Here is a 23,060-nt window from a genome sequence, read left to right as displayed (position 1 = left end):
CCTCCTCCTTGCTCACCTACCTTTGTTCCATTCCTCTCTGCTCCTCACAAGGCCTAAAGCACTTGACAAGTTTCTGGCTCAGCCTCAAGTGGTTCCTTCTGAAAGAAAATCACTGATGAGTAGATTAGAGCTGATTGGAGATGTCTGCCTAAGGGAATTTCCTGAGAATTAAGAGCAGACAAGCTTCCCCAAAGTCTTGAGAAAGTTGTTCCTCCTTCAGTGGATGACTAGAGGGAGCAGAATTTGCTCTGAATATGAGCGATGACTTGAAAGTAAAAGGAGACTTTGTTTAATTCAAGTGATTAAAAAAAAAAAAAAACTCTTTGCATTCTACTCCAGGAGGAAGCCAGTCTTTCCTTCAGCAGAAAGCAATGGTAGGAGGTGACATTTGTGAGACTAAAGGGCAGTAACAGACAAAGGCAGTCCATAAAGTTCAAGTTCATCAAAAGGAAAACTGAGGACAGAATACACCATAGTTTTTAACAGAAAAGCTGGTGTGTGTGCCATCTGAAACACGATGACATGAAGAAAACATAAGTTGGATGGCAACAAAAGGAGGAAAATGGATGTAAAACATCACGTGGAAAAAAATGCATGAGCTGTGTACTTTAGGGATATCATTTGGTACCTGCTTTCTCAGTCCCACAGGTGAGCAGGGATAGAAGTTAATAAACACCTTGGCCATAATATATGAATCAAAAATCAGAACACTTGATGTGGCAAATGGGGATTTATTTGGAGGATGGAACATTTTAAGTTACATAGTAAAAGGGGACTCTAGAATATGTAGTGGCAAAAGAACAAGGAAACAAGGAAAATCTAAGCTATACCTACTCAGAGAATGGCAGAAAAAATACTAACAAACAAGGTCTCATATATGCCAGTGATGTATAAATGCTCATGTGTACTCAAATATTTAACAAGTAAAATTTGAGGTCTTAAATATTTCTTCTTCCTGACTTTGAAACCCCATGTTTTTGATGTATGAATCAAGCCCCATTATACGCACAAATCCAGAGAACATTCTGGTTAGGTCTTATTTATGTTTCCCTCCCGCCACCCCACCCCTGCTCTGCCCTTTCTCCTCTTCTCAAATATCAGAGGCTGTCATCTGCAGGAGTGTTCCACACACCAGTTCCAGAGGAATAGACTCCAGGTATCCCCAGTTGACTGAGGCACTTCTCTGAAAAATGAGTAGAGGGAACCACCCCCAATTTTTTTTTAAAGCAGCCCCCAAGTCAAGTACTGTTGGCTTGCTTCTATCTGTCTCAATCTAGTTGCAGAGCTTCAAGCTCAGTACTTCTCAAACTAGAGGTTATGAAAGTTCAAGCGTTTGTTTTTCATTTTCTAATCCTCATGCAGGAATAATAAAATGGAGGTGGGGAGATAGGAGCAGATCAGCTTAAAATACAAACATTAAAGTGAACAAATAGGAAATTATTTTTGCCACAGTGCTATGTATTTTGCTGAAGGCTCACTTTCATCTTCCCTATTTTCTCTTATGTCTGACCAGTCACAAAGTTTTATTTGTGGCCCCATTTGGTAAACCATGCTTTGAACTCTTGAGACTGATCTGTAGGCTCTCAGAATAACAGGTAGACATAAATGTCTTTAGAAAACCTTACATCTAGCCAGGCATGGTGTCCCAAGCCTGTGATCCTAGATATTAGGGAAGTGAGAAGCAATAAATAGTCATTTCATACCACCCATGGCATTAAAGGCTAAGACTCTATCTCACTCAATAGCTGGGTAGAGTTCACCTGTTACCACAGAACAATGAGTAGGAGCAGTGGTATGTAACTGACATCACATAAAGAGAAGTCTAAGTAGTAAAGTAGCAACCCAGGCTAGCCTAGACAACACAAGAGACCCAACCTCAAAAATGGCCAAGACAAAAAGGGCACTGGAGGCATAACTCTAGTAGAAAAGCATCTGCCTTGCAATTGCAACTGCAGTTGCCCTGAGTTCAATCCTTAGTACTACAAGGAAGAAAGAGAGAAAGAGAGAGAGAGAGAGAGAGAGAGAGAGAGAGAAACAATGCCCATCATGAAAGAGTCATCCAGCCAAGTACTAGTGCCTGTAAGCTACTCATGAGGCAGTTCAAAGCCGGCCTGGGCAGAAAAGTCCACGAGACTCTTATGTCCAATTAACTACCCTGGGATCAAGACCCACAACTGAACAAAAAACCACCACCACAACAACAGCAAAAGTGTCATCTAGGAAAAGTAAAAACTAATAAGCCTCTGGAGGAAAGTCTAATCCTCAATGAAAAACTGACAGTGGAGCAGAGAGAAAGTCAAACAAATGAACAAATTATGAGAAACAGATTTGCAGGCTCTTGGAGAAAGAGAAATGTAGGAACTACTCAGAAAAAGAAAAAAATTATCAAGACATTGAGAGACAATATATAAAAATAGAACTATCCACAACTGCAGCCACCTACCCAAGACTCCAACCCATTGTGTATAATGAACAAACAGCCCAGGAAACCAGCCTACACTACCTACACCCAACGTGCAGGGGCGCAGACTGCTATCCTCATTAATCCAGGGAGCTAGACAATAATTTGTATGTCCATCAACCACAAGTGGCCAGGAGTTCTTTAATATCTACAACTTCACTACATTTTAATTTTATCTGCACTTTCAATTTTGGACCAATCAGAGAAAAAACCTGTCTATAACCAAAGGCACAGGATTCTCACTTCTACCTATCCCACCAATTTCCCACTTCTACTTATCCCACCTGATTTCCACTCCTCTTGGAGCCTTGGAATTTCTGCCATAATACAAGTAGTGGTGGCCCACTCCCTCCCTCTCACAAACTCCAAGTCATAGCGGAATTTTCATTTGGTTGTTGTTTATTTCTATGCCATCCTTGGCTTTATTTGCTAACCTCAGCTCTCTGACAGATCTTAAGCATTTCAGAGAAACCAGGATATGCTTAATGCCCAAGTCCCATTCTGTTTATATTTTGGAACCTCCCTCCTGCCTGCAGCCAATCCATCCATTAAGTCCTGTCAACTCTGTATTTAACATGGAATCCAAATGTCTATGCTCCTGGATCTCTAGTATTGCCACTGGAACCCAAGAAACCCACTTACTTCTGGATCACCACAGTAGCGCCCTCCTTATCCTCTTCTGCTCCTGCTGTGTGGGAGCCACTCACAGAGAGCAGGCAGAGAGATCTGTACATCAAATACATCATTTCTCTGCTTAAGCCTTTATAAGGTCCTCCACTGCCTTAGAATAAAATGCAGACTCATACAACATCTGGCACATCCCCCCTCCCTCACACCCATTTCACCCCTCCTGTCAACTTCTACCCAGAAACACTGGCCTTCTCAAATGTGCCAGACACCCCCAGCTCAGGGCCCCTGCACCAACTGTTCCCTCCCCTGGGAATGCTCTGGCCCCTCACCGCTGCACAGCTGGCTGCTTCTTGTTGCTTAGCCACCACCTCTCCAGAGAAGCAGAGAATCTATGGAGCCTACCATCGTCTTCCGTTCCCTGTCATGTCACCAGCTCTAGCTCTGCACAAAACGCTCACTGTTGACTTATGCATTCATTACATGTTCCATCTCCCTGTAGCAGACCAGCTCTTCCTATCTTCTTGTTATGTTTTGCCACTGAATTCCTTAGACTTAAAACAGGTTTAGCCAGACTTAAAACATAGATTCAATTCTCAAGAAGGGTTTGTTGAATAAATGAGTGAGAGCGGATGAATGAATACATTGAATGAATGTCAGGTGAACCTAGTCTTCCTTTCCATACTCCAGTTTGAACCTAACTCCCATGCATCATGAGGCCCAAATAAATCCCCAGCGGTCCTGTTCTGCCCACATGACATACCTTCCCCTCTACAACCCACAGAGCTCTGTGAGTGGTTGAGGGTTCATTTGAATTAGATTATTTGCCCCCAAAGCCTCTCTCATATTTGTTGCCAAGTCCTGTTAAATCCTTCCCTGACAAATGTACACACACACACAAAATCTTTGTACTTTCTATAAAACAGTGCACAGAACATGATAGAAACCCAATGACTCGTTTTTAAATATTCTTTTAAATGTATATCTGAGAAAATTAGGATAACATGGTACTAAGTTGGACAAGTCAGCACCAACAGTAAAATGAATTCAAAAGTGACTTCAAATCCTTGCTAGGTCACGTAATTCCTTGCCCATGTCAGGGCCTGTAGGAGCCAGTGTCCATTCATTGCTTTGCTTGGTACAGAATCTCTTTCATCTCTTTTCCTGTCTGTGCTGCATCCTGCACTCCAGTGGCCACGCTAAGTGTGGATCTAACTGACTAACACTTAAAGAGGACTGGCTTAGATGACCAGTGGGCAGCCAGCCAGCAACCACAGTTTGAATGACATCTTTTCTTTTGGCAAAGAAAGTGCCTTTGCCACCGCAGTGCTCAAACACCAGTTTGAGTTGGTGAAGCCTTTTTGCTATTTTAGAAACATTCTCCTGCAGGAAACTCACATAGTAGTTGCTCCCCTAGTGTTCAGTTTGTGATCATGGCTATTTCGAAAGTATGTAAAAGAGCTAAAATTATGTTTTTATGAGTGCATTTTCAAAAAAGGATCAGCAATTCCACAGGTTACTCCGGCTTTCTTCTCCATCTGCTGTGACAGCAGGTGTGATTTCACAAGCCCACTCCCATCAATCATCCTCTCCAACCTGTCTCTGGTGCCTGACAAGGTGTTTATGTGCATTACATGGAAACCATCACTAGATCTTGCGAACAAATAAGGCTGCTTTCCCACAATGCTCTGAGGGAAGGCTTCCATGGAAACCCAGGTGCCAGGTTCAGGTGGGTGAGTCATTTCATCTCCACACACTCACCTTCTTCCAAGAGCTACCAACCCAAAGTACTTCAGGGGCAAGGCAGGTCATATAAAGGCACAGAGCCTCCTAGTAGAACACAGTAGGGAGTGAACCCAGCCATAGCCTAAGTTATTAGTGCATGTTCCATCTAAAAAGTATTTGCATGTACTTTACATAAAAATGCATTGGTGAAAAGAGCAAGGCTGAAATCAGGAAAGCAACTCCTTTTTCAATAGCCTCACAAAACATAAAATACTTAGGAATAATCTTAACCAAAGAAGTGAAAGATCTCTATGATGAGAACTTTAAAAACCTGAAAAGGGAAATTAAGGCAGAACTTAAGAAAATGGAAAAACCTCCTATGCTCCTGGATTGGGAGGATTAACATCATCAAAATGGCAATATTGCCAAAGGCAATCTACAAATTCAATGCATAACCTATCAATATCCCAACACATTCTTTAATGAAATAGAGGAAGCAATCCAGAAATTCATATGGAACAAAAAAAGACCCTGACTAGCAAAAACAATCCTAAGTAGAAAGGACAGTTCTGGAGGAATTTCAATATCAAACTTTAAGCTGTATTATAAAGCTATAGTAATAAAAACAGCTTGGTAGTGGCACAAGAACAGGCCTGAAGACCAACGGAACTGAAGACCTAGAAATGAACCCACAGAACTATGCCTACTTAATCTTTGATAAAGGAGCTAAAAATAGGATGGAAGAAAGACAGCCTCTTCAACAAATAGTGCTGACAAAACTGGTTCAACACCTGTAAAGACACTAAAACTAGATCCTTATATATCAACCTGCACCAAAATCAATTATAAATGGATCATAGACATTGAAGTAAAACCAGATACCCTAAAAACACTACAAGAAGGAATAGGAGAAACACTTGTGTTCCTTGGCACAGGACAAAACTTCCTGAATAAAGGCCCAGAAATACAACAAATCCAAGAACGGTTGGTTAACTGGGACTGCATTGAACTGCAGAGCTTCTGCACTGCAAAGGACATAGCTTGCAAGATAAACAGAAAGCCCACAGATTGGGAGAAGATCTTTACTGGCCACACAACGGACAAAGGCCTCATATCTAAAATAGATGCAGAACTTAAAAAATTACATTCCTCCAAAACAAAACCGCAAAGAACCATTAGCCCCCTCAACAAGTGGGCTAAAGACTTAAAAAGAGACTTCTCCGAAGAGGAAATGAGAATGGCCAAGAGACACATGAAAAAGTGCTCTACATCACTGGCCATAAAAGAAATGCAAATCAAAACAACATTGAGATTCCATCTCACTCCAGTAAGAATGGCCATTATCAGGAAAACTAACAATAACAAATGCTGGAGGAGATGTGGCCAAAAGGGAACCCTACTACATTGTTGGTGGGAATGTAAACTTGTTCAACCACTCTGGAAAGCAGCATGGAGATTCCTCAGAAGGCTAAACATAGAGCTCCTCTACAACCCAGGAGCCCCACTTTGGGGCGTCTACCTAAAAGATTACAAGCTAGACCACATTAAAGCCACCAGAAAAACTATGTTCATCAGAGCACAATTTGTCATTGCTAGAAGATGGAACCAACCCAGATGCCCCTCAGTAGATGACTGGATCAGGAAAATGTGGTACATATACACAATGGAATTCTATGCCTCTGTCAGAAAGAATGATACTGCCCCATTCATAAGGAAATGGAAAGACTTGGAAAAAATCATACTGAGTGAAGTGACCCAGACCAAAAGAAACATGGATTCTATGGTTTCCCTCAGTACATGTTTAGATTAGTCATAGCAGAAGATCACAATAGCCCAATAGCTATTCCAGTTTGAACACAAGATACTAAGTGAAATGAACTCCATGTTATGGAAACAAGTGGTATGTCATTGTTGTAATTATTTTCAACATGCTATGTGAAACAGTGCCCTTTTTTTTCTTTGCTTTTTTTTCTCTTGTAATCCCTTCCCGTTTTACCCCTGCCATCACCGTATCTGATCTTAGAACCCAGGATACTGTATATACGTGTATTAGAACTAGGGAAAGGAAAGGGAATACCAAAATCGAGAGACAAAGGATAAAAAGAAAAACCATTCCAAAAGCAATACTTACAAAACCATTTGATGTACACAACTGTACAACTCCGGGGGAGAGGGAAAGGGGAAGGGGGGATGTAGGGGGGAAATGAGGGAAGAGGTAACAAGTTGGATAAGAACTGCATTTATTCACTGCCTTACATATGAACCTGTAACCCCTCTGTACTTCACTTTGGCAATAAAGGAAAAAGAAAAAAGAAAAAAATGCATTGGTGAGACAACATTTTTTACAGGCATCATGTGGCCACCACTTTTCAGTTTCTGTGTATTTACTAAGTCGATTTTGGAAACTCAGACCCTCAACATCTAAGGGTTCATTAAAGTAGGGGACAATTGGAGCTAGAAATGATCAGAGAATTTATTCTCACATTATCTTTGTCAAGGAAAGAAGCTGTGATCCAGAAGACCATAGACAGAAGGATACACAGCAGGGGCCAGCACAGTGAAGACCAAATGCTGGTCTACAACTCCAAGTTTGATATTCCTTCATCTGCTAGCAATTGCTTTTCCTTTGCCAATACTGACACCATCTTTTCTCTGTGTAGCTTCATGTGAACATCCTCTCTAGAGGCTTTTGGATGTTAATAAAGGCAAAAGGGTCAAGTAACAGAGGTCGGATTGAAATGTTACCTCCAATTCAAGTAGAACTTAGTCACTGAAGATGTTCTCAGTAGAGTAAAATGTGTGTAGATAGGCTTCACAATTATTTACGTGGAAATGTTGCTACAAAATTAAAATTTCAGCCAAGCATCAGTGACTCACACCTGCAATCCTAGCTACTCAGCAGGCTGAGGTCTAAGAATTGCAGTTTGAAGCCAGCCTGAGCAGGAAAGTCCCCAGGAGACTCTTATCTCCAATAAACTACTAAAAAAGCTGGAAGTAGCACTGTGGCTCAAGTGGTAGAGAGCTAGCCTTGAGCGCAAAGAGGCTCAGGGAGAGCGCCCAGGCTCTGAGCTCAAGCCCCAGGATCAGCAACAACAACAAAACAAAAAAAATTAAGATTTCAACTTTGTAAAAAGTATGTGCAACTGAGCAAAGACTAAAATGAAATTTACAAAATAAAATTAGTGTGGCATGATTATTGTTATTCTTCTAGAAATCATTTTTATTCTACTGTCTTATTTTCAGTATTTAAATATATTATCAATACTACTAGAGATTCATTTGTCACTCTCTACAAACTTCTTCTAGCTGACAAAATCCCCTATTGTGTTCCAGTATCCTTTCTTTTTCTTTGTGACTGAGAAAGATATCTTGATTTTTTTTTTGTCAGTACCAGTGTCTTTGCTAGTGATTGGTTCAAGCAAATATAGGTAACACAAACCTGGAAAAAGAAACACAAAGGAATTTCCTGACAGATTTCTGGGAAAGTGTTTCCTCAATCTTAGAAGCACATTTCCTCTACCTCTGGATGTTGCTGTGAGAATAGAAACACTTGGGGCAATTGCAGCTATCTTATGACTATGAGACAAGTCAGCCTGAAGACAAGGCTTATATGCAACAGGAAAATACAGATGCATGCAAAGAAATTAGTGTGAAATTATCCATGTATGGACTTCGTATGGAAGATAATCAACTCATTTAATTCACTTCAGAAAGTTGTTTTCTGGCTATTTGAAATCTATAGTGCTGGGTTTTGAAATCATTAGTCTCATTCTTGCTAGACAGGTGTTCTACTGTTGATTCACACTTTTTTGTTGAGACAGGGTTTCTCTTCCAGCCCCTTTGTGTGCTGCTTTAATGCATCCCATCATTTGTAGGATGACATATAGATCCCACTGCATGCAGCTTCCTTTGTTTTGAAAAGTCTTGTAGACTTTTCTGTCCAAGCTGGTCTGGAACCTTGATCATCCCAATCTCAGTCTCCTACACAGTTTAGGATAGCAAGCAAGCACTGTTGCATCAAGCTATAGGTTGAGGGGATCATACAAACTTCTCTGCCCAGGCTGGCCTTGGACTTCCAAACCTCTCATTCTCATTTTCCCGAATAGCTAGCATTATAAGCATAAGCACCCAGCTAGCTTTTAGGTACTGGATTTATCAAGGTCCTAGCCAAATAATGAACTTGATGTTCCCACTTGTGTTTTGGAAGACATACCAGATAGCATTGTGGAGAAGGACAATGTTCATGTATTTCTTGTCCTTGTGGATTCCTAAGGCACAACAACATGAATATGTTAGATTGTCTAGTGCTGCATCTTGGGTATGTAAAGAGAGTGAATATGAGGTGTAATCCATTTGCCTGAGCTACAGTGATGGTCCTATTAAATATGCTAGTATATCTAGAACCTAATGAACATCATCACTTACCACATGGCATCCTCTCTCTGTGTGTGTGTGTGTGTGTGTGTGTGTGTGTGTGTGTGTAGCACTACAGTTTCATGCTTGCAGTTGCTCTGTTGCTTGAGTCTCCAGTCCTTTGGGTAATTTTTGAGGTAGGGTCTTGTTTTTTGGCTCAAACCAAAGTGATCATGATCCTTCTAGTATGTCAGATGCACATGCCATGCCTGGCTTTTTTTTTTTTTTTCTGTTGAGACAGACTCTTGAGAGTTTTGCACAGTGTATCTGGGAACTACAAAGTTCAGGTATAAGCCACCATGGGGAACTATCGGATGAGAAAGGGAAAAGTTTCCCCAAGTTTTCTTCCAGGATTCCTTTGAACTGTAGTTTTCCCAACCTTAGTTTCCCAAGTAGCTAGGAGTATAGATATGAGACAGTGTACCCTGCTTTCCTTGGCAACTTTAAAACATGAGAAGAGTTGGAATTGGTTTGAGAAAGACATCATACCTTAAGAGAAAAATAAGATAGGAAGGAGGAATGGGTGGGCATTTTCAGGGAAAATCGGACCATTCAAATCAACCTGAGATTTGTTTTCTTACTTCCCCAGCAGTTCAAGTGACACCAAGTGACACTTCCTTAGATGACCCTACTGGTCCCTTTTTTCAAACCAACTTGTTTGTCATAGTCTGTCATTTTGCTTTATTCTGGGAGTGACCATCGTTCAGTTACAGGAGAGCAGTGGGCTATGTGAACATCAATGACAAGAAAGCAGAGGGACTAGGGAGGAGGCAAATCTCCATTGACTCTAAGATCATTGTCATTAACATAAAACGTTTTCTGAAGTTCTATCTGCTGGGGAGAACTGAACTTTTGAAGATTAGAAAATGTAACCCCTAGAGGATCTATGGCAGATAAACTTCAGACATGCTGAGTAGCTTGAAAACCCAAATGTGAAGATAAAGCAGCTTCTTTGTGCTCCAGGGCAGGAAACAAACCATTATAAAGGCACTTACCTAAAGGAGGCATGGTGTGTGAAACACGCAAACCCTAACTATGGCAAAAATAATGATAGTCAATTTCCCATCGTGGAGAACATTTCCTCCTGGGAAAGCCTAAAGTGCTTTAAAACTATTTATTTGCAAAATAAGGTATATGTATTTTCCTGTATATATAGTCATTTGCAAAAAAAAAATTATAAATAGCCTATTCTGGGATGGAATGTTGTCAGCTATGTAACATTAAAATACTTCTATTACCCTCCACTTCATTCTCCAGGATAAATGTCCCTAACACCCTAGAGTACAAGAATTAGAACATGCCTCATCCAGTCTAGAGTCTGCAGGAAACTTGTGGCCCCAAATCCTTGCTTTCCAACCACTCTGGCTTCTGTCCATCACCCTCATCCTCTACACCCCTCTCCCCATATTCATGGCTTTCTGGTTTCCAGATAGCAATATGATCCAAAGGAAAAGAAGTGCATCTCACGGAAGAGGGTGGCACAGGAATCACCAGGAATGTCTGAAACAACTGAACTAAGATCATTGGACTAGCTGGATTGTATTCTCATGTAACTGTTTAGGAACACTTCAGCCTACTGAAGGCTGGAGTCTTTAGCAGGCTCTGATGGTAAATTGTGATGTACTGTGGTCATTGCAACTGAGAACAGAAGCAACTATCTATTCTTAACCCTCAATGCTGTGACAACTGTGGCACATGAGTTACTGGAACCACTTGTCTACAGCTCTCAGGAGCCAGAGTAAGCACCAAGTGTTTGTCACCCAAATAGCTAGGTTCTGTGTTCTGATGACTGAATACTTTCACAAGTACATCTACCCATACAGCTGTAGCTGTCCCTCATGTCCACACTCACAGTTACAAGTCCCTCCCCTTTGCACATTAATGCCTCAAGGCATTGCCTGAAAGAGCTGTGACTCTCCCCCACCTTTTTTTTTTTTTTTTAATTAAAAGACTTTCCTTTTTTTCTAAATTCAAGTAACCAGGGCTGGTGGCATAGCACAAATGCTAGATAACCTGCCTGACAAGCATAGAGCCCTGAGTTTAAACTCCAGTACTGATAGGAAAGAAAGAGAGGGACAGAGACAGAGAAAAAGGAAGGATAGAAAGAAAGCAATACTAAACATTAACAAATCAAAGGATAACTACTATAGCACCATGCCCAGCATCTGGGACATAGGATGCTGTAATGGGAGGTCTCAGGGGGATGTATACCCTATGCCTATGGCCTTGCCACATGCATCCCAGGTAGCCTTTCTCTTGGGCTGCTCTACATCCTGCCTGCAGTTTTCCTTGGCAATCATTCCACATTCCTAACTGTTCTCACATCTTGGGGTCTCCACTGACTGCAGCTTTGGCTTTACTCTTGCAGCTTCAAGCAACCCAACCTCATTTCAGAAAGAAAGAGAGAGAGAGAGAGGAGAGAGAGAGAGAGAGAGAGAGAGAGAGAGAGAGAGAGGAAAAAGAGAGAGAGAGAGAGAGAGAGAGAGAGAGAGAGACCCAAGCTAGAAGTAGAAAGGAAATAACAAAGATGAAAGTGAAGATAAACAAAATAGATAATAGGTATCGCTGAGAAAATCTACTACTTTGTTGAAAAGATCAAATTTCTAGAAAATTGGAAGTCATTTTATAGTCATTTTCACAAAATAAAAAGTAGTATGAGTTGTGGTGATGTTGTTCAGCATTATAAATGTACTTGAGACCACCCAATTGTTCACTTAAAATGAGTAAGATGATAGATTTTATCGTGTGTGTGTGTTTACACAACAATAAATGGAAAATAAAAGCAAATGGAAAGTAATTATTGGCCCAGTGTCTAAAGATGGATTTGTTTTATAGGCTTCTTCTTCATGCCAGTGATTTTCCAACTTGAGTAAACAATGGGGAATCTTGTTAAGATTCAGATTCTGCATTCAATAAATCTGGAGTGGGCTCAATATTCTCCTTTTCTAACAACTTACAAAGTGAAGCTTATGTTGATCCTGGTCCATAGCCCATATTTTGAGTATCAAGGTTTTATAAAATTTGTAAAGGTCAAATAGACAAATCTGAGTTTCAAGCCAAACACATTAAATAATTGACAGATGCTTCAAAATTGAGATGAGAAATGATACAATTTGAGATATACCCTTTTCACAACACTAAATATGATAAGTTCCACCTAGATTAAGTCTCAGGTTATTGCCTTTTGCTATATAGCAAAATTATTGGCTCACAACAACATGAAACATTTATTTTGCTCATGAATTTTAAATGTGGGCAAAGCTTTGCAGAAATCATTTGTCCTTGTTCCATATGGCACCAGTTGGGACCGCTCAACTGGGGACTAGAGTAGCTACTTTCAAAACGCTTCCTTCTGATGGCTGGCAAATTGCTGGCTTTGAATTGTGAAGTCAGTCAGGGCTGTGGAACAACACTCTTTGTTACTCTCTACAGAGCCTCTCCGAAGGAGATTTATGCTTTCTTACAGCACAGTGACTGCATTCTAGGAGCAAGAGTCTCAAGGGAACAAAATGAAAATCATGACAGTTCTATGATCTGGCCTTGGAAATCACACAACATCATTTCTGCCATATTTCAGTAGTTGATACAAGGCCTACCAGGATCAAGAACAAAGACCTAACTCTACCTCTGGAAAGGCAAAAGTTCTAAATAGCAGAGTTCTAAAGGAGTATTAGAAATGAGACATATAATAGAGGTCATCACTGAAAAATACAATTTGCCATACTCATCAATCCTTCACTTTTTTGGCACAAATAATGAATCAATTGAGATTAAAATTCTCTAATTCTAGTCTCTATTCATCCCCATTTATGTGTATTTTGGAGAAGAAAAGAAATGCAAAGCAATAGAAGAAATGGAGGAAAGGCTAGACGAATAAAAGATTATCTGATAAGAGTAGGGGGGAAATGGGGAAAGTAAGTTGAGATGTGAAGGTGAAAGGAGAAAAGGAGATGGAGGACAAGAGCACATACAATTTAAATGTAAATTATGGTTAAAAAAAAAACACCTATCATTTGCATTTCCTTCCCTACAACTACTCTGCTTCACTGACTGTTATTTGCTGTCATTTCCTGGTAGAAAGGAGGTGATACTGGGCTTGGTACTGGACAACTTTGTGTTGATCTATATTTTTCTTTCCAGAACTGTATTATACCCAAACAAAAATTTAAACATATAACATCAGGCTCTCTCAAGTAGTTCTCATCCACTCCAAGAATGGAAGATTAGAATGGGAAGGAGTAGTAACCACATCACTTGCTTCAATAACTGCTCTTGACAACTTATATCTGTCTTCTTAAAAGTTGAGGTGATTCGTGTAAAAAAAATTAAATCTAGATCCTTATGTATCACCCTGCACCAGAATCAATTTCAAATGGATCCAAGACCTCAAGGTAAAAGCAGGTCCACTGAAAATATTACAGGAAAGAATAAGAAAAACACTCGAGCTCCTTGGCATGGGTTGAAACTTTCTTAATAAAGGTCCAGAAACACAACAAATCAAAGAAAAGTTGGATAAATGGGACTGCATTGAACTGCAGAGCTTCTGCACAGCAAAGGACACAGCTAGTAAAATTTATAGAAATCCCTCAGACTGGGAGAAGATCTTCACTGGCATGTAATAGACAAGTGCCTCTTGTCTAAAATATACCTAGAGATTAAGAAGTTAAATTCCCCAAAAAACAAACCCAAAAAGAAACAACTACCTCATTAAAAAGTGGGCTAAAGACTTAAAGAGAGATTTCTCTGAAGAGGAAATATGAATGGCCAGGAGACACATAAAGAAATGCTCAACATTCTGGCTATAAAAGAAATGCAAATCAAAACAACATTGAGATTCCACCTTACACCAGCTAGAATGGCCATTATCAAGAAAACCAGTAGCAACAGATGCTGGCAGAGATGTGGCCAAAGGGGAACATGACTATACTATTGGTAGGAGGGCAAGCTTGTCTAACCACTCTGTAAGGCAGTGTGGTGGTTCCTCAAAAAAATAAACATAGAACTCCTCTATGATCCAGTAATTCCACTCCTGGGCATTTACCCAAATGATCACAAACAAAGCCATACTAAAGATACCACTGCAACCATGTTCATTGCAGTATAATTTACCAATTTTAAAGTTGAGGTTATTTAAAAAACATTTAGAAGTTGTTTATCAGACCAGATCCCTGCAATTTAAAATCACCATGATAAAGAAGTGTTATTGTTCACAGTGATAAAATGTCAGTCATAATGAGACATGGACATATCATGTCCCTTTTTCATACAGAGTTCTGCAAAGTGACTCTTGACACTGCTTCCTTTGGTCCCCGTGCTCTCTTAGAGAATATGATCTCTTGTGAAAGCTGCAGAAATTTAAAGTGGTATGAGAAAATCACCTTGTACTCTTGTACTCAATGGCTGGTGCTTAAAGCAATGTTTCTTGTATTATTACCTTGAAGCAACATTTCAATGCCAGAAGAGAATGTTTCTACTACAAACTTCATAATCAACTGTGTTCCAAACAAAACCTTGGAACATGCCCTAGAGTGCTCCCCAAAAGACAAATCTCAGAACCCTCGTTGTCAGTCATAAAGAAAGGTTCCCTGTTCTTTAAAAGAATGAAACCTGCTTAGCACAGTATGAATGTAAAATACCAAGTTAAAAGAAGCAATTGTTGATCTGCACTTACACTGAAGTCCTAAGATAGCCACTTCATTTACCATCCTCCCCTTTCCTGTACCCATTCCTCCAAGAAGTCAGGGATATCCTGAGTCTCAGTTGAGCTGAGACTAAATGAATTGCCTAGATAGCTTGGGGTAGGACACTTAATTTTTTCTGTGTGGAACTTCTATATGCCGTTAGGATAAGAATTCTTATCTCTATCTTCCCTTGGACTTGCCAAACAAAGGCACAACAAAAAATGTTGAAGAAATAGGATTTTTCTCATTTGTGGATTTTCCTCCATTTGTAACTATCCTATTAGGATATGCTGTGAGTTCTCAACAAAGAAAGTGGAGAAATAAGACCTTCTTGCTACATTCATACATATCAGAACATCTTTTATCATTAAGTATAATATATTCAAATGTTAAAGAAAACAAACCTGAAACTATGGTGTTGAATAAAATCCTATACTCCTTATCATACCCCTATTTCATTCTGCTTGCACATTGCCCTGCAACTGCTCCCTGATTTTATACATCAGACTAACTAGGCTTTAGCAGTGCAGGTTCTCTTGATCCCATCATTTAAGGGAGGAAGAACCTGGATGTTCATATTCAAGGTGGGTATTCTAGTCTCAGGGTACTTTCAATATGAGTGTGTTACATTACTAGTATACTTATTCCCAATCAAATATTTTCTAATATGTTTTATTGTTACTGTAAAGGTGATGTACAGAGTGGTTACAGTTACATATGCCAGGTAATGAGTACATTACTTTTTGAATCATATTATCCCTTCCATCACTCTCTCCCAGTTTTCCCCTCCCTATCTACAAGTTGTATAGTTCATTTGCAACAAAGTGTGTAATAGCTACCACTGCTGTATTTATTCACCCTTTGACCCACCCTTTCTGAGCCCCCCTTTAACTTCTCAAAGACAAAATCACAAACAAGACAAAAGGAAAAGGCAACAAAAACAGCAATAATTACACAAAAAATACCTCGTATTTCCATTTCTTGGAGTTCATTTCAATAAATATTATTTTTTATGATCACAGCTCTAGAGCCTTTGTGATTCACTCCTAAAAATGTCCTCCTTTGGTCTTGCTATGGGAATGTCTAGAGACCTATATAATTTATCATGTCTGAGTGGATATATTTACCATTCTGTATGTTTACCTGTAGATTTATAAGCACATTCTAGTTATCACAAATGAGGAAAACCATATATCCTTTTTACTTTGAGCCTGGCTTACTTTGCTTGATATAATTTTTTCAAAGTCTTTCCATTTCCTTATGAATGGTACAATATTCTGATGAATGAGTAGATTTCTGTGATATATAGAGAGAGGTTATATGTCATATATGTCATATACCATATCACATACATATATACATACATACATATATACATATGTGTATATATGTATATATATATATCACATTTTCTTGATCCATTTCTCCACTGAGAGGCATCTGAGTTGATTCCATATTTTGCTATGTTAAACAATGATGCAGCGAACATGGTTGTGCTTGTAGCTTTAGTGTATACCTAACCAATTGTAATAAATCTTGGATCATTTAACTCTCTAAGGATATGTACTCCTTTTTTTAGGGCTACCATAACAAAATACAACAGACTGGATGGCTCAAATAAGAAAAGTTTATTGTCTCATAGTTCTGAAAGCTATCCAGGGTCAACATGTAAGCAGGTTTAGCTCCTCCAGAGGTGCTTTGCCATGGCTTACAGAAAGCCACCATCTTTCAGTTCTTGGGACCTTTCTTCTGTATATTTCTAGTGCCTCTTCCTCTCTTGTGAGGACATCAAAACTACTGGATTAGAAAATACTTGAGAACTTCATTTTAACTTAGCTAGCACTTTAAAGATCAAATCTTTAGGTCCAGTCACATATGAAGGTTAGGGTTTTAAAAGATAAATTGAGGGAGAGGAGAAGACACAATTCAGTACATACAGCTTCCATAAAAAAAAAAAAAAAACAGATATCACTTGCCACTTGCACATGAGAAATTAAATAGGACTCTAAACACTCACACAGTGAGACCAAAGGAGGATATTCTTAGGGGAAGATCACAAGGCCTCAATAGCTATGTGTATATGATCATACAAAATGATGCTTATCGAAATGAACTCCAAGAAATGAAAACAAGAATTTTTTTTAATTTTACTTTTTGTGGGTTTTATTTTCTGTTTTTGCCCTTTTGTCACTGTTTTTTTTTTTTTTACTTCTGTACCCTTTGTCTTTTTCCCCCTTTATTGTCAAAGTGAAGTATAGAGAGGTTACAGTTTCATATGTAAGGCAGTGAGTACATTTCTTGTTCAACTTGTTACCTCCTCCCTCATTCCCCCACCTCCCCCTTCTCCTTTACCGCCTCCCCACCATGAGTTGTGCAGTTGGTTTACACCAAATAGTTTTGTAAGTATTGCTTTTGGAATAGTTTGTCTTTTTATCCTTTGTCTCTCAACTTTGATATTCCCTTTCCCTTCCCTAGTTCTAATACACATATATACAGTATCCAGTGTACCCTTTTTCTTGTATGTAAGTTTATCTGATTTGGGGAGGGGAAGAGGAAACAAACAAGGTAGTAAAAAGGGTGAATTAATTCAGTATTGATACTCACTAGACACTATGTTGAAAATGAACTATACAGCTTGTGGGGAAGGGAGGGCGGGAGGGGAAAAAACTGGGAGAAAAATGAGGGGAAAGGTGATGTTATTCAAAAAGAAATGTATTCATTGCCTGATTTATGTAACTGTAACCCCTCTGCACATCATCTTTACAATAAAAATATTTTAAAAATAGACATCATGTGGGCTGATGTAAGATGCAAACAAGAACATGATTTAGAAAAGGTTTTCCAAATTAGTCATCATACAAATAATATATTGTCAATATATTATTAAATACATTAACATTTATTCTCTCCAAACAAAAATGGTCAACCCCTTGAGAAAACTAAATTTTCTACATTTGGGAAAATTATACCATAGTATTTAATAGAATACAGTTGTCCAGACCCAAATTCTAGATCTAGTTGTTAGCTGTGTGACCTTCAAAAATTATGTTAACTTCTCTAAATCTTAATTTCCCTATGTACAAATGAAGGAAGGTTAAAAAAATACTATTTACCTTTCAGGGCTGACGAAAGGGTTAGAAGAGGCAGTGCATGAAAATGACTGGTTAATAGTACATGCTCAATAAATAATGGTTGTTCTGACTAACATCAATCAGACCTTGTGGCTGCTACTCCTGCCTCTTTCTTTGCCAGTAGAAATCTCCATCATAATCAAATGAGGACTGGCTTCTGCTTGGCAGTCGGCACTGGAACTGTCAAGCTCATCCACAAATGGAAGATACACTAGTGAACAGACTCTGAGACAGGACAAGTAAATGAAAACAAACTAACAGGGAGTAGTTAGGGTAGGAGGGGAATGTGTAGTATGAACACGTGAACCTGAGTTAAGGGTAAGTGCTGACTTTCATTGGCATTACCCTTGGTTGTATCTCACTTTAGCCTGTTCTAAAACAAGGTTAGAGAAAAAGAATGAGAGAGAGAGAGAGAGAGAGAGAGAGAGAGAGAGAGAGAGAGAGCTCTAACAGATGAGGAGTAAAATGAATTGGAAAAGCATAAAGTTTTTTTGAAAGCAAGAAATATTGCTAAACATTTAATACTTTTATTTCATCTTTATCCCTACTTATACTCCATGCTTCAGTTTTGCTTCCACTATAATATATTATCTTTAACTTTCTTTTTTTTCCAGACAGGCATACACCTCCAAGTTCAATTATTCTGTCAATTGTGTTTTTAATTGTACTGATTTCCATTAACTGTGGTATCCATTTGTTGATCTCTTCCTTCTTCTGAACCAATCATCTTTACACCCACCAAGAGCTGAAAAGGCAATTAAACTGAGGATGGTGAGAGTTATTCAAGATATATCAAAGCACAAAGGTAAAGGGAGTAGAAATACTGAGATTAAAAAGAGAACTGATGGAAAAATACACATGTGCTAAAAAGCACCGTGCTGAAGCACATAGAGACACAGAGGGAAAGGAGAGCGAGGTAGAAAACTGATCCTGTTTGTGCCTGCCTACTTTAATCTCTCTTTCAGGACCAAGGACAGAGACGCCGAACAGCTGACCCAAACAACATTAGTAGGGTCCCTCCCAAATCCTCTAGGGGAAACGGATGCATTGGAAAGCAGCTAGGAAACATGCAGTGAGGTCTCATAGGGAAGCTGGAAGAGTGGATCACAAGTAATTCTACCTCAGAGGCAAAAATAGATTATTTTCTTTCTATTCATTTCCATAGCTTTAGTCCAGGGAAAGACAAAGTTTGCTTTGCTTGGGTCTATCTGCTGCATATGGCTGCAGGAGCAGAGGTGCTAAATCGTACCATCTCCAGAAATCACAAGAAGTTTTCAGGGTAAGTAATTTGTCTTTTCATTTCTAATTTGGTATATATTATTTTCCTAAAACATGATGTGGCTAGCTTGGAATTCTTTAGTTCTCTAAGAATATGTACTAAAAGTCCATGTCATCTGTATTTGAAAGCCTGAAACCCTGAGGAAATACTTTCATTTTGTTTTCATTTTTTTCTTAAGTGATTGGATAGTAGAAATCTGTTCTCTCTTTTTTTCCCTCCCCATCCTCAAAACATGTCCTTGTGGGCTCTAGAAGCAATATCAAGACAGAAATAAAAGATAGAAAATACAAAGCTATAATTATTCCTGGGATTTGTATGGAAATTGATTGTATTCATCTTAAGAGTTTTGCTTAATTGTAAGGGTCTGTTACTTTAAACTCCCCAGTTCAACACCCTGGTAATCCAGGGCTGAGAGTTTGGAGAGGCACTGCTTTCAATGGTCTATTTAAAGTCAGGCTATTTCCAAGTCAGAATCCAATTATTCCCAGCAGAGATATGTAGTACTTGAGATGATGATTGTGTATGTTTTCTTCAATGATGGTATATGATTCTGAGGGCATTGTTGTCATTTAATTGTGGGACTTCCATTACTTACTGTAGCTCATTGGGTCAACAGAAGTTATTGCAATTAGGCATTTGTTCCAGCTCACTCATTTACTATAATCAAATACCATCAAAATGCATGCACAAATAATAATACAGCCACAGCAAAGTGTAACTTGGATTCTAAACTTAGTCTGCATGCTGTTTGCGCTTTGATGAAAGGCATTGCTTACTAGTGCTGAAAGGTCAGTAAGATGTCTGTCCTTGGATAAGACTTAAGGGTTTGACCTTGGGACCTCTTGTAGTCATAAAAGGAAAGTCAATGTGAGAGTCTTGCCTGGATAATATTTTATTTATAAATGAATATTTCTGGGGGCTGGAGAGGGGGATTAAATAGAATATTTCTATGAAACTGCAGTGGACAAGGATTTTGAACAAGGAAAACATTGATAGTCTCCAATGAGAAAGCTTCTATGATGGAATATGCATTAAAGAAAATAACAAGCAGATTCTATCTAATATTAAATTTGGTTTATCAAATTCCTCCATTTTATCTTTGATTAGAATTACAACAGGATCAGTTTTTAAAGATTTGCAAGCATAATAAGGGTACTCTGTTTTCCTAGTCAGGTTTAATGAAGAAAAACTTATATTATCTTACTGGATTCCAGTAACCAGCTACAGCTTTTGTTTGCACGTTTACCAACAACATCAATGTACCCCAATATATAAATATGCTATGTATTTCAATGCATCTGTGAATTTTTTTTAGAAAAATCAACTAGACAGTAATTTGCAAGAATATAGTTCCATAGAAATGCTAAAGACTTCCTCTAAAATTAATGATAATATAACTCCCACTGGCTGTATTGAGCACTGTGCACCTGCATTATCTTCAACAAGCTTGGTAAGGTAATATGCACAAGATATTCTGATGAGGCATGATCTCAAAATTTTGTTTCCATCTCAGATTTGTCTGCCACATCCCAATAGCATATGAACTCTGAACATGAGCTTTGGTCTCAAATAGAACTTGGGTTGAATCAACTCTATCATTTACTGGTTTATGACTGCAGCAAGACAATTTCTCTGTGACTCATTTTCCTCATGTGCAAAAATGAGGACTAAAAATAGCACCTAACTTCTCCATCAGGTTGTTGTGAGATTTTTAAATGCATTTATAAATGTTAGCTATTATAGTTATAAATTTCATTAGGCAAGTTAGCAAGTCTGAATTCATCTCAGACCAAAAAAGCTCTGAAGAGTGGTGCTCAGGAATTGACTGAGTAAAAGACAGAGAAAGTAACAGTCAGGGTCTGGGATACGGGAGATTTGTCATGGAAACGGCTACCTTGGTGTATTATCCTGAGCTGAGGAAAACCCATCTTAGCATCCACTTCCACCAGTATAGACACATCAGATAAACTGTGAGTTTGGGGTTTAGGAAGACTTGAGATCAAAGTTGGTTCAAATCAGTCTCTATGACATTAATGGTCTTCATAAAGTTACTGAAGCTCTCTCTGTCTCTTTAGTTTTTCGTGTGTGTGTGTGTGTGTGAGTGTGTGTTTCTTTTCTAAAAATTATCTTTAAGTAGTTGTACAAAGGAGTTGCCATTCAACAAAGCAGCTTATGAATGTAATATATCTTAATCAGTGTCACCCCTTTCAACATTCTCTCCTATCCTGAACTCACCTCTTTCCCCACTCTTCTTAATTTTGTTGGATATACATGGAATTCTTGACTGCATTTTTCTCCTCCTCATTTTTTTACTCCTTTCCCCTTGACTCCACACCACCCCTTTTGAGTATTTGCTTCCTGATATTTTATTATGTTGACCTTTGATTTTACCTTTCTAAAGAATTACACTATTTGAGTTCACCCTTGAATCCATTATATTTGAGTTAATACATTTGTGTACTTGCATACCACCCACCATACTTATAAGTTTATAAACTAAATCTAGCTTCCACATGGAAAGGAAAACATGTATCCTTTGTCTACTGGTCCTGAATAACTTCACTTAACATCATTTTTTCTGAGTCTATTATTTCCATTTCTAAAGGTTTATCAGCCGAGCACCAGGGGCTTGGCTGAGATCTAAGGATTGAAATTCAATGCTAGCTCAGGTAGGAAAGGCTATAAGATTATTATTTCCAATTAACCACCCAAAAGCTCCATAGTGGAGCTATGGCTCAAGTTGTAGAACACTAGCTTTTAACAAAAATTGCTAAGGAACAGTGCCTAGCCCTTGAGTTCACGTTTCAACACACACACACACATACACACACACACACATATGTGTATATATATGTACATATACATGTACATATATATGTATCTCAGTCCATTCCTTATGAGGATTATCTCATGCTAAAATGAGATTAAATGAAACAATACAGATGAAGTATTCGTGCTGATACAAAAAGTAACCAGAAAGTGGTTGTTTTCAGATGGAGAAGTCTCCCTCTCTTTTCCACTCTCTGTCCATATATATGTACAATTATATATATATATATATATATATATTCATACATACATACATGCACTTGAACCTAGGGCCTCAATACAAGAGTTCTACCATTGAACATGACCCCAACCCTTTTGCTTGTGTTTTTTTTAATCTGTTTGTGTTTTTTAATTGGCCTTGCTAATCTTTGCCCAGATTGCCCTCACACTCACAATGTTCCTGTTCCCACCTCCCAAGTAGCTGGGATGATAGCTATGTGCCACCATGCCCAACCTAAAGCCTTCCAGATCTTACTAACTGTTTCTCCAACACATGGGTTGCTCACAGATGTCTCAGGCAGACACTCACCCAGCACTGAGAAAGTGAACATCAACAAAGCAGAACGTATGTTATAGCGGACGGGAGCTTAATCACTCTGGCTCACTGCCTTTTAAAGTGAATCACAGAGCTGGAAACCTAGTTTCAGTGGTAGAACTGTGGCTTGCCTTGCAAGTATGAAGCTCTGAGTTCAAGTCCCAGTACTGCCAAAAAGGAAAACACAGGAGGTAAACTAGTCCCTTGAAGAGATGCTAGGGCATGCTGTAAAAACCAAGGTAAGCCATAAAAATATTTTTGAAGCTCTTTCAATTTTGTTAATACCATTATATGCAATGCATTTGAAGAGATCAAAAGCAACCATGACCCTTTAGTCCTTATTTTCCCCACTTCTTACCACCCTCATAATTCTCAATGT

The sequence above is a fragment of the Perognathus longimembris genome, chromosome 5, assembly GCF_023159225.1.
Source record: "Perognathus longimembris pacificus isolate PPM17 chromosome 5, ASM2315922v1, whole genome shotgun sequence".
Classification (NCBI taxonomy): domain Eukaryota; kingdom Metazoa; phylum Chordata; class Mammalia; order Rodentia; family Heteromyidae; genus Perognathus; species Perognathus longimembris.
This window is presented reverse-complemented; position numbering follows the sequence as displayed.